The sequence below is a fragment of the Corvus hawaiiensis genome, chromosome 2 (genome assembly GCF_020740725.1).
Source record: "Corvus hawaiiensis isolate bCorHaw1 chromosome 2, bCorHaw1.pri.cur, whole genome shotgun sequence".
In the NCBI taxonomy this organism is placed as follows: domain Eukaryota; kingdom Metazoa; phylum Chordata; class Aves; order Passeriformes; family Corvidae; genus Corvus; species Corvus hawaiiensis.
This window is the reverse complement of record NC_063214.1, coordinates 51,293,305-51,301,336: the sequence shown is the minus strand read 5'-3', so window position 1 is coordinate 51,301,336 and position 8,032 is coordinate 51,293,305.

Genomic DNA, 8,032 nt, shown 5'->3' with positions numbered 1-8,032 from the left:
CACTGAAATAAAAGACCAAAGAAGTCAGTCTGTAGAATCAGTACACAACTACACCACAGCAGCTACAGAACCAAAAAAAAAGAGCACAGCAGACTGTTCCTATGGTTTAGATGAGTAGTTCCAGGCAGCTTGTCAATACACTGGCTGTACAATCTCTTGTGCTTTTTTTACGTGATGGAAAGGCATACATGAATATTTAGGTCAAATAAATAATATATATCTCATAAATAGTACAAACCAGTGGGCGTGACCTTGGAGGTTTCACTTTAGTGGACAAATATTTGTGTCTTAGAGACAAGTGTGTTTTAACCATTTGTATCAAGATGTGCTGGTTTGGGCTGGGGTAGAGTTAATTTTCTTCACAGTAGCTGGTGCGGGGCTGTGTTTTGGATTTGTGCTGGAGACAGTAACAACATGGGGATGTTTTGGTTACTGCTGAGCAGCGCTTACACAGGGTCAAGGCCTTTTCCACCTCTCACCCCACCCTGCCAGTGGTGGACTGGGGATGCACATGGAGTTGGGAGGGGACAGAGCTGGGACAGCTGACCCCAGCTGACCAAAGGGATATCCCAAACCATGTGGTGTCATACTCAGCATATAAACAAGGGGGAAAGTTGGCTGCAGGCTGCTGCTCAGGGACTGGCTGGGCACTGGTCCTTGTTTTTTATGTGCATCACTTGTCTTTCCAGGGTTTTATTCATCTCTTTTTTTCCAATAAGTTTCCAATATTAATATTATTATTTTATTTTATTTCAATTATTAAATCATTCTTATCTCAGTCCACAAGTTTTTTCATTTTCACCCTTCCAATTCTCTTCCCCACCATCGTGCTGGCAAGGGTGGGGAGTGAGGGACTAGCTGTGTGGTGCTTAGTTGCCAGCTGGGGTTAAACAACAACACAAGAGTACTGATGATTTATATAATGCTCCTTTTTTTTTTTCATATCCATATCCAGAAGGGAGCACTTAGCAAAGCAAAACAAAAAAAAAAAACAAAACAAAAAACACCCCGAACCAAACAAAAAAAACCCCAAAACCAGAAAACAAAACAAAAACAAACAAACAAAACCCCAAAAACCAAACAAAAACAACAACAACAAAAAAAACCCAAACAGGAAAGTAGAAGTCAAGGAAACACATTCCAGGCATAAATGAAAATATACTGGGTCAGTTACTGTTGCTAGATCTCTTTCTCTCACAAATAGGGCTCCTTCCTACTCTTGTCTAGCTATTGAGTAGTCCAGAATTTTCCTCTTTCATTCCCCACAGATCTGAATTCTGAAATAAAGACTAAAACTAAGACCATAAATTAATCATTTATAGAAGGGTACACAAAAGCATGGCAAATTAGGAATCAAAATGCAGACAGAGAGGTGAAACCCTCCAGCAGTCTGAGACCAAGAACTGCGCATTCCAGCTTCCATTGTATATGTATTTCTTTTTTCTTTACACCATACTACACATTTTCCTATTCTTTATCAGCCACCTACTATCAGGGGTGACTATGTGCTCTTTAACTCACTGCTTTGCTTAATAATGCACTTGCTATATCTTCTTGTCTCACTTGCTACACTTGTCACATTTCCAAGCACCCATTTCAAGCAGCTAATTACAGTCATATTTGGGGCACTTTCAGACCAGCATGCATCCCTCATGTTTGCCAGATGGTGGATCCAGATCTCCCTGTCTTGTGTGTACACAGCAAACAGATAAAACCACAGCCCAACTTTTTTGAAATCTGTTGTAAATCAATGTTGCATCAGTATGTCACTGAGAACTGACTTGGCCTACCTACATCAATAGAAGTTAGTTCTGCTCAGCATGTTTCATACTGAATTTCCCCAAGAGCTGCTCTGATATTAAAAGACTTCAGACAAAATATTACAAAGATTCTAATCCCCAAAAGGTGTCATCTCCTGTAATTTGCCTATCTGAATTCTAAGAGTGCTGTGACAATGAAGGGCAATAACAACTTCAAGGTTCTGCACTGGCTTCACCACTCACGATCTAACACATTTGCAGCTCAGAGTTTCACAGCTTTTGTACCCACAGCTTGTCCTGCTCAGCACACAAGGTAATAATGTAAAAACAGGCTAATCTCAAGCTGACAATGAACAGCCATAGAATTAACCAAAAGCATCTAAGAAGAAGAAATATTTAAGCTAGAATGCTTACAGTGCATGGCTTGGAGCGTTTCTGCTACAGGAACTTTACAGTTGCAAGGATGCAAGCACAGGTATATTTACCTTTTCCATACAATAGCCACCACACAGGAATTCAGAAACTTCTCATGTTACAGTTGGTCAGCATTGTACTCCTTCATGTTGCCACTTAGCTACCTGCTGTCCTGTTCCGTGCGCTATAAACCATCCCTGTGCCACAGGGCTTCAGGAAGAAAGACGGAAAGAAGAAATGTACCACTCACTGCACCCACAAATGAGGACAGAGTATTGTTATAGCTTCTGGCAGGCCATTTCTGCAGTAGTTATTGGCAATTTTCCTGGAAAACCATTTTCCCAGAAACAGCTGAAACCTGGAGGATTATAGCAGCCTTTGTGGCACAAAGGTTAAAAACAGACCTAAACAACACGATAAAGATACAAAAAGCAAGGCTAGATTCTTCAGTTCTGTGAAAGAGCTTGCTACACTGTTAAGCTATGAGTATGGACTAATTTTACATGAAGGCACTGGAACAGCTTTACTTTAGATTCAGAAGTGGTGCTTTCCCCAGGGAAGGCTCCCAGGAGAACCACTTCCAATGGTTTTTGTCCCACCCCCCTTTCCTCTCAACCCTGTGAAGAAGTGCTGTATTTCCACCCCTGCCAGAGAGAGAAAAATGAGAGAAAAATCATTCTACCAGGCTTGAAATCCCCAAATGCTTTTAGTGGTTGTAATTTCCCCAGTGAGCAATTTTTAGCAGAATGAGCAGATAAAATTACACTGCAAAGCATCAGACTGAAGGATAGAATCTTCATAATAATCAGGCATCATTCTTGCAACTGTTTCATCTCAGGAATTCCTTGCATATTCATCCCTCTTAAAGGCAAGGGGACAGAGGTCTCTGAATAGATGCCGTACTCAGGAGTTCCTTCTACACTTTATTGCAATAGAAATACAGCTATATTTACTGGGCCTGTATTTGCTGTTCCAGTAGGGTAAGCCAAGGTAGCCCAGTGTTCCCAGTTACATGTGTACAGCAGCTGCACAGTTGCACTGCTTACACCATTGCTGTACCAGCCCTGGGTTCTCTACCAGGACTGTGGGATCATTAAATACCAGTCAGGCACTGAACCCGAATATGTACGGGTGATGTCAAGCAGTTACAGATTTACAGACACGTAAATGAAATCATGATGAACCACCAGCTCTGCTCATCACACTTTTCCTCCTCATCCTCAATCTGTCTTTCAAGTACCATTTTTTATTTCATATGGCTGCTGTGAATAATGATGGCTCTTATAAATCTTCACAGGTTCAGATACTTAATCACACACCTCCTGCATCTCTGACCAGGGTAGCAGCCCTATAGACCTGGATTTATAAGGTCACATTTCAATTATCAGCTCTATGGTCACGTATTTTACCATTCTTGTTTCCTTTACAGTTTCTAAATGTCAGATGTATGAAGTATTTGACATTTAGGGAAATACCAGCATTATAACAAATATGACAATACACTAATTTTCAGACAGTACATGTAATTTTCAATATTTAATTTCAGCCCTAGTATACATATTTTTAAGTGTCCAATTTTAAAATTTAAGTGAGAACAATTGCTAGTATAAAAAAAATTTAATTATAAGCATGATCACTGAACCAAAAATACAAGTGAGTTATAATTAGCATGCCATCATATAAATGCCATAGTAAGAACTGATACTGGTTTCAAATAATTGATTTATGAATAGATATGTTCTCTGTGAACTTCAGAAATCTGTAACTCAAAATCATTCTCATTACAGAAACTGGTCATCTTAGATGAAAATACTTCTACAGATGAATGAGCCATGAAAATCAATCACTTTTGTGGCCACAGAAAGAGGTTGTTCTGGGTCACTGTCCAGATAGTAAAATATTAGAAGCCTGTGATCCAGTTTATAATTCATGATAGGCTATAGTTAGCCCTACAGATATAAAAACCCCTTTCTTCTCCTGAAACAGAAATTGCTCTAGAGACCTCTGCAGCTCATAGAGCTTAAACACCAAGTCAAATGATTTTGTTAATATATGTCTATAAATTACAAAACTTTTAAAGAAATTTTTAGTAGTACTTGTGATGGGCATCCTAAAAGAAAACAAACCTATGTCTTAAAATTTCAGTATTGTTGTATTGTCCAAAAAGTACAATAGTAACTTTATTCTATCACTATTTGTTTAACAGAAGAGTGGGAGTGATTGTAAGATGAGGCAACAGGAAACACAGGTTCTAATTGTTACCACACCTTTGCCTTTGAAAGGGAATTCTGGAAGCAAACAAAAAGTTAGAAGCTCATGTGATGATGTGATGAGGAGCAGAAGGATTCTGAAGAGGCTATTTCATTAGATATCACATAAATTAACTGAAAAATATAGAAAAGGCTCAGTAAATACCTCTGTTTTACAGATAATAAGAACACTTTTAGAAACATGATACACAGCAGTAAAACCTAGCAAGTATACCCAGCTACATACATGGCACAGAGCATGTGATCACATGCACAAAGATCAAACAAAACTCAGAAATCATTGAGATTACTAACATTTAGGACCAAAGTGTATCTTTGGATCAACAAGTCTGTTAGACTTCATCTACTAATCCTTACATTTGAATTAATCAGTCAACAGCTTGAACAATCATTTAAAAGGGGATAATGAGGTGGTGGCAAAGATGTTTTACAGGACACACATGCCAAGTGTCAAAGGAAGTGATCAACAGGTAGCAGAGGATGGCTCCAGAGGCTTTTACAGGTGGTGAAGACATCTCAGTACTAAATGTAATGTTTCCTGAAGGGTATTGGAAGAGAAAATGAGCCTCTCATTTCTGAAGTTTGAGACGCAAGAGTCAATGGAAGGTTGTTAAGAGAGGATTAAATCTTTCAAAGCACTGCTCTAGGTAAGTGACCTCTTCAAGCAGCATTTTGGATGGGTATCAGCTGGAGAAGGCTCCATTTGTTGAGCTTGGATAGAATTGTGCTTCAGTGATGAGGAACTGGGCAAGACCTATCACCGTGCAGGGGGTCAAGAAAGGCAGTATCATAATCTAAAGGACACAGGTAGAGTCTGAATGCAAAGAGACAGGGCTGAGTTGGAAAAAATCTCTGAAAAATAAGTAGGGTGGTGACCACTGACCAAGGCAGGAAATAACTGGGAAAGTCAGGTAAAGAGGTGAGACTAGCCATGCCAGTCTAGGGAAGTTTTATAACATTACTGAATGTTCCCTTTTAATAAAGTGGGGTGGATAGCTCCTGCTCCTGTCCAGAATTCTTTCTTTCACTCATGCCTTCCCTAAGGAATACATACACACACACATATGTATTTCCTTCTTTTGAAGATGACTGGATGCAAAAAAAGCAATTTTTAACTTGTCTTTGTTGTCTTGACAGAGAACTTAAAAGCAGTTCTGCTACTGCTGCTCTATAAACATGGTCATATATGGTACCCATTGTTAATATTCAAGATTTGAAAGGTCTGGGTAAGAAGTTCATAGTAACTAAAAGAATATTCCTTTCAAGTAAAAACTAATGATGGTTTCCAGCTCCCCACATTTCCACATCATTAACTATGATCATAGATAATTAAGCTTCCATCTGACCTGTCCTAAATTGCACTTGTGTTATTACACACTTGGATTCCACAGATCTCTGGTGCTTACAAATAAGCAATTCAGAAAGGTGCTGTCTTTCAGAGTGGAATTGCAAGTTTTTTCCTTCAGTGGACTTGTTCTGGGAAAAAGAACCCTAACTTTCATTTGATTACATGGATTGAAGTGGAGCATCACTTCTATGCAGGTGATAATTCTGTGAAAGACATGTTGGACCCACAAAGAATTTCTGACATTTTCCTCTTTGACACAAAAGAGGAAGTCAAACTCTTCCATTCAGTGGATTTTGCCACCAACCAAGCTCACAGCTAAACCCCTCTCACTAAACATCCCATGTAATACAAAGCAGTCATGAGACAACAAAGCTAAGGTTTCTGCAGGAGGAATGCATGTTGCTGGACAACCCCTCCTTCCAGCCTCCTCACACAGCTAGCATTTCCCATGTCATGCACTGTGACACACCTGACTTCAATATTTTTTTAATGACATTGAAATTAAATGACATTAAATGCTTGATAGCATATCTTTATGATGAGCTTGATAACATATCTTTAAGCATTATTACCACAATTTCCACCAAGGTGAAAGCATGAACATTTAAAGCAACATTTATATGTCTCAACAATATGGTCACCTACCCTTCAGAGAACTATCTATTACAACTGAACATGCTTTTCAGAATACTCTGAGAAATATTCCCCATGCTTTTAAGAGCCATGATGCCCATTATCTCCTTATAAAAGAAGCAGAATAATCAACATGCGTCAAATCATTTTCCACTTTGAGATACTACTTTGCTGGCCAGCAGAGCATTCAAATATAGCTGCAAGCCAGCCTTTCTACTTAAGTATAGTCAATATAGGGGTTTATAGCACAAACTTTTCCCAGGACAACATACACCTTTTAATATCTTTAATACACTTGCCTTGTTCTCTGGTCCTTGAGACGTGAGCAGACCACTGATGTCCTCTGTGGTCTGTTGAAGAACTTCAAGTACTTTGTGGGGCCATAAAGAAGCTAAGTGCTTCTCACTCATTCACCTCATGCTTCATTCCCAATTAGTAAATGAAGACTGTAATGAAAACACTTGTTGTCGATGTAATAAAAAACTACCCAAAAGTTGCTTATAAAAGTCAAAGCAAAGTACGCTGCCTTCAGTTTCAGAATAATCCACCCATGACAAATCACCCTCCAAGAAAAAAAAGGAAGAAAAGAATGTTATTTAAAGTACCTATGAGAAGAAGTAAAAGAAAAACAGTATGTCATCTTAAAGGGAGCAGGAAAGAGACACAGCAGCTACCAAGAAAAACATGAGATATATTTGTAGGGAAACATGCCCCCAAGACAGACAACTTTGAAGACTGTGAATACTCAGCCATTTGTCAGACACGGGCAAGGAGCCCATCAGGACAGGACAACTCCTCAGAGAAGCCCAGACTACTGAGAACGCAAGGGAAAAGGGTTTGTTTTCCAACATCTCAGCCCATCAGAGTATCATGTTCTTTCACCTGAAAAGGACAAACAGTGAGTTATAAGAAACTTCTCCTTGCTCTAATGGCCTACAAAAAGGAAAAAATTAAATTACTACTCATTTTGGGTAAGGTTTTTATTGTGGCATGTGCCTGTATAGAACTTCTTTTTGATAAGGGTGTCTTCCAAAAAAAGTATCAAGAGGAAATTGAACCATTGCTTGCCCTGGGTGTGTTGATCCAGAGCATAATTATCTTGTTATTAAATTTTTGAGCTTAATTTTGAATCTGAACTTCTCTAACTTCAGCTTCTAGACATTACACCATTTTCTGTTAAATTCAAGAGCCATTCCAAAATAGTGGTGAAAGTATGATTTAATCCATGCATTTCTTGATCTTCTTTTAGCCTAACTGAACAGAATGACTTCTATAAATCCTTCACCAGGAGAAATTTTCTCTGTTCTTCAGAATATTTTTTGTGATTCCTTCCTGCATTCTGTCTCATTTCTCAGCACTTTTGAAAACACACTGGCCCAAACTGTATAAAGCTTTCAAATGTTGATCTCATCAGTTCCCTGTCCAGAAGTAATAATTCCTTCCCTGCTTCTGTTCATGATTCTCCTTTTATCACAGCAGCCCTCTGTCACAGCTCTGCACAGGGAACTCGTATACAACCAGCTCCTTCCCGTGCACAGTCAGTGCTGTCCCATTATTGGTCCCCTATAATGCAGGTATGACTAAATCACCTTTGCTTAGAAATACAG